We start from the raw sequence: 5418 nt of genomic DNA, 5'->3' as shown, positions 1-5418 counted from the left end.
GTGCACTAGCTGCGTGAGCACACAGACCCCAGTGCACTAACTGCGTGGGCACACCGACCCCAGTGCACTAACTGCGTGGGCACACAGACCCCAGTGCACTAGCTGCGTGAGCACACAGACCCCAGTGCACTAACTGCGTGGGCACACCGACCCCAGTGCACTAACTGCGTGAGCACACAGACCCCAGTGCACTAACTGCGTGGGCACACAGACCCCAGTGCACTAGCTGCGTGAGCACACCGACCCCAGTGCACGAGCTGCGTGAGCACACAGACCCCAGTGCACTAACTGCGTGGGCACACCGACCCCAGTGCACTAGCTGCGTGAGCACACCGACCCCAGTGCACGAGCTGCGTGGGCACACCGACCCCAGTGCACTAGCTGCGTGAGCACACAGACCCCAGTGCACGAGCTGCGTGGGCACACAGACCCCAGTGCACGAGCTGCGTGGGCACACCGCAAAGGTGGCCACTGAGGGGCCGATGGCACGCGGCGCTGGGCTGAACAATTCGGTGTCGCCTTGACCCTCGATCAATGTAAAACCTCTGTAGATAACTGCCCCATCTGCCAGCAAGTCAAGCCACAGGACTGGCCGATAGGGCCGCCGGGCCACATTCGTCACGGCACGGGAGCGGGTCAGGTATGGCAAATCGACTATATTGGACTGCTCCCGCGACAGAATAAGAAGCAGTATGTCCTCACGATGGTGGACACATACTCGGGTGTCCTGGTGGCGGTGCCCTGTGAGAGGGCCGACCAGAACGGCATCATCAGAGGATTACAGCACCTCTCCTCTCTCTATGGGGTCCCATGGGAGGTACAATCCGATCAGGGCTCACACTTTGCTGGGACCAAAGCCCAGACCTGGGCGGCTGAGGCGGGGATCTCGTGGCTGTTCCATCTACCCCACCACCCCCAGGCATCGGGCTTAATTGAAAGAATGAACGGCCTGCTCAAGGAAAAAATCCGCACACTGATACCCTCTCGCACGCTGCAGGGGTGGCTAAGTGTTCTTCGACCAGTTAAACACACGGCCCACTAGCCAAGGGGGATCCCCACTGGCCCGCCACCTGGCACAGTCCCCATCTCCCGACTGGGAAACCACCGAACCCCCCGAGACCGGGAACTCGGGCAGAGTGTGGATCAGACAGCCGCAGAGCCTCCCCAGAAAGGGAGAAATTGTTACGCGCGGTCCAGGGGACACCCGCTGGGTTGGCATTCCGGGCAAATCTGATTTGTCCTGTTTACATACCCGGCATTTAACCAGATGGGAATGAGTTTCCTCCTACACCTACCCCCACCCCCCTACCCCCGTCTCCCTCTACAGGACAATGGTGCGACTCCAGTCATCCCTCCTGGTCGCTGCGATGCTCGGGTCCGTGACAGCTGCCAACACCTTCCCCAGGGTCGCTTACGAGTTTGCCAGCAACACCAACAGATCGGACTGCTGGATCTGCTTGCGGGCCCCAGCACACACCGATGATGCGCTGCCACTCACGCCGATCCCGCTGGATGACATTGAGATGAACTGTTTACACAGACTGTTTGCTCCTGCTGGTTTTGGAATATCTGTTTGGGGGGGCCCTGCTGGCAGCCCCCCACCACTCTCCTCCCCACTACACAACATCTCTTCCCTTGACCCCCGATGGGGTGGGGGCTTCAGGAACTGGTATTTCCCTCCCTATAATTTGACCTCCACCCGAGTCCCCACCCTCAGAGTTATTCCACAGCCACTGGGTAGACCTAACGAATGCTGGTGCAGACTCCGCAATGCGCACACTTCTAACTTTTCCGTTGGTCACAGCAACTGCCAGCGAAACTGGTACCCGGGTGCCCCAGTGACCACTGCCAACAATGCCGCTAAGCTGGGAGCTCCCTGGACTCTAAACGGGACCCACTGGATCTGCGGCCACCGCGCCTACCCGTGGCTCCCCACCAGCTGGTAGGGCTGCTGCTTTCCAGCATATGTGGTGCTCCTCATCCACCCCCTGAATGACCTTGGGGAGCATCCGGCGTACAGCGGCCACTGAGACAAGAGGGCCATTACAGAGGTGGAGAGGTTCTGGATGATAGCCTTTCCCAGTTATGGTTCAGCCCGGCTGTCCCGGGAGGTGATCCAGATGACCAGTGTGCTCGAGACTCTGGCCAACGAGACGGCAGTGGCACTGCAACACACGGAGGATGCCCTCACCCGAACGGCAGCAGAACTGACGGCTGTCAGGATGGTCGCCCTGCAGAACCGAATGGCACTGGACTACCTACTCGCTGCTGATGGTGGAACGTGTGCAGTAAGGAATGCTCTACCTTTATCCCTGATGAGTCCAGCAACATCACTCACTTGGCCGCTCACATTCGGGACTCGGTGGCTAAAATTCAAAAATCAAGGGACCAGCTCCTCCAGCACAACATCTCATGGGGCAATTGGTGGCCGTTTGGGTCTCTAGAGGGGTGGTGGGCAACTGTCATTCACTGTAATCATAGCCATTTTTATACTATGTTGTGCATGTCAGATGATTAAGAGTGTCTCTGCATTTATTTAGCTGCTTAAAAATAGTTATTTCTGGTATAGGTGATATTGTTTCACCCTCTTATGTGTGTTGGCTATGTGGTGCGTCTTCCGAGGGGTGGAGTGTATCCAGAGATACCAGCCACGTGACAGACGCACTGCCACCTGGCTGGTCGGAGGACACACCACATGCCAATCAACATTTGGTCCCTCCCAACTAATCAATGCACACCTAAATTATTGGTCACCTTAATTGGATTATCTCGCCCAGCCCCATGCTATAAAAGGTGAGACATGTGCCTGGCTCGCTCTCTCTTACAGACCACCTCACTGAAGGTAAGTGCATTGATTTATGTTTGGGAAGGTTTATCGTTGGTCCTGGTAAGGGAGCCGCAGCTATCCAAGGTCAAGGGGGATAGCTGTCGTAGTGCTTTTCCCTTGTTCTTTGTATGTGTAACTGTACCCTGTCCCCACACGGCTTTCTGTGTATTGTACAGCCGACCCGACCTTCCCCACACGTGTTAACCCTAAGCGTTTTTTGTTAGAATATTGTAGTTGCTTGTGTTGACCCGACTTCCCCTTGTAAATAAATTCCTCATTATTAAAACTGTGTGTGTCCAAGCCTCTACTGCTGAGACTCAAAGAACCAGTTATTTTCCATCACAACAGGGGTCAATGGCCATTTAGAAATCAGATAGTAGATGGGAAGAAGCGGTTTCTGAAACACTGTGTGTATGTCTTCAGGGTTCTATACCTCCTTCTCGATGGTAAGGAGAAGAGAGCATGTCCTGGGTGGTGGGGATCCTTAATGATAGACACTACTTTTCCTTGAAGGTGTCTTGGACACTACAGAGGCTGGTACCCATGACTAATTTTACAAGTTTCTGCAACTTATTTTGATCTTATGCAATAGCGCCTCCCCATACAAGTTGGTGATGCAGCAGTCAGAATGTTCTCCACGGAATACTTGTAGAAGTTTGACTGTTTTTGCCGACAAACCAGTCTCCTCAAACTTCTAATGAAATATAGCCAGAGTGTTGCCTTCATCAATATGCTGCGTCCCAGTTAGGTCCTCAGAAATATTGACACCCGGGAACTTGAAGTTGATCATTCTCTCCACTTGTGATCCCTCTGTGAGGATTGGTATGTGTTCCCTCATCTTACTCTTTCTAAAGTCCACAATCAGCTCTTCAATATTGTTGATATTGTGCAAGGACGTTGCTGCAACACCACTCAACTAACTGGTATATCTCACTCCTGTACGCCCTCTCGTCACCAGCTGAAATGGTTGTATCATCAACAAATTTATAGATGGCATTTGAGTTATGCTTAGCCACACAGTCATGGGTGCAGAGAGAGTAGAGCAGTGGGGTAAGCACACATCCCTGTGATGTGTCAGTGTTGTTTGTCAGCGAGGTGGAGATGTTGTTTCCAATCCACACAGATTGTGGTCTTGTGGTTAGGAAGTCGAAGATCTAGTTGCAGAAGGAAGCACAGAGGCTTGGGCTCTGTAGCTTTTCAATCAGGGCTGTAGGGATGATGATGTTAAATGCTGAGCCTTATTCAATAAACAGCATAGCATCCTGACATAGGTACAGTATCTGCATTCTCCAGGTGGTCCAAGGCTGCATGGAGAGCCACTGAGATTGCATCTCCTGTAGACCTATTGGGACAATAGGCAAATTGCAGTGAGTCCAGGTCCTTCCTGAGACAGGTTTTCATTCTAGCCATGACCAACCCCTCAAAGCAATTCATCACTGTAGAGGTGAGTGCCACTGGACGATAGTCATTAGGGCAGCTTACACTGCTCTTCTTGGGCACTGGTATTGTTGCCCTTTTGAAGCAGGTGGGAACTTCTAACCATAGCAATGAAAGATTAAAAATGTCTGAATGCCCCCGCTAGTTTGTTGGCACAGGTTTTCAGAGCCCTACCAGCTACTCCATTGGGCTGTGCCACCATGTGAGGGTTCACCCTCTTGAAAGGCAGCCTGACATCAGCCTCCGAGACAGAGATCACAGGGTTATTGGATGCTGCAGGATCCTCATAGCTGTGGTTTTACTCTCCGCTTCAAAGCAAGCATAAAGGCATTGGGATCGTCTGGTCGAGAAGCATCACTGCCATTCACAATGTTGGGTTTCACTTTGTCAGAAGTAATGTTGACATGCATCCGATGTCACCTCCGACCTCTCTCGGAATTGTTTCTTGGTTCTTGAAATAGTTCTCTGCAAGTCCTGGGTTTCTTATATGGACCCTAACCCACCCTAACCCTGGGTCTGGGTCATCAGACTTAAATGCCACAGATTGAAGCCCTCAGCAGACGACAAACCTCTTGGTTTGGTTTGGGAATGTATAGTGCAAGTTCTTGTAGGCACATACTCATCCACACAGATTTTAATGCAGTCAGTGACAACTGAGGCATACCCATCCACACTTGAAGATGAATCCCTGAATACAGTCCAGTCCACTGATTCAAAGCAGTCCTGTAAGCACTCCTGTGCTTCCCTTGTCCAAACCTTCTTGGTCATCACTGCTGGTGCTGCAGTCTTCAGTCTCTGCCTATACTCAGGGAGTAGAAGTACAGCCAGGTGATCAAACTTTCTGAAGTGTGGGTGTGGAACAGCACGGTGGGCACTCTTGAAGGTGGTGTAACTGTGGTTCAGTTTGTTGTTTCCTCTGGTATTACAGGTGATTTGTTGATGCTAATTATTTGGTGACTTTTTCAAACTGACCTGGTTAAAATTCCCCAAAATGACGGGGAAGGCATCAGGATGTGCTGTATCCTGCCTGTTGATTACATCGCTCAGATCATCTCGAGCCTGTTTCACACTGGCCTGAGGTGGAATGTACACCACAACCAAAATCTCCCACAGCGGGTAAAATGGCCGGCACTTAATAGCAAGGTATTCCAGGT

Source organism: Hemitrygon akajei, chromosome 5, assembly GCF_048418815.1.
Source record: "Hemitrygon akajei chromosome 5, sHemAka1.3, whole genome shotgun sequence".
NCBI lineage: Eukaryota > Metazoa > Chordata > Chondrichthyes > Myliobatiformes > Dasyatidae > Hemitrygon > Hemitrygon akajei.
Note: the sequence above shows the minus strand (reverse complement) of the source record.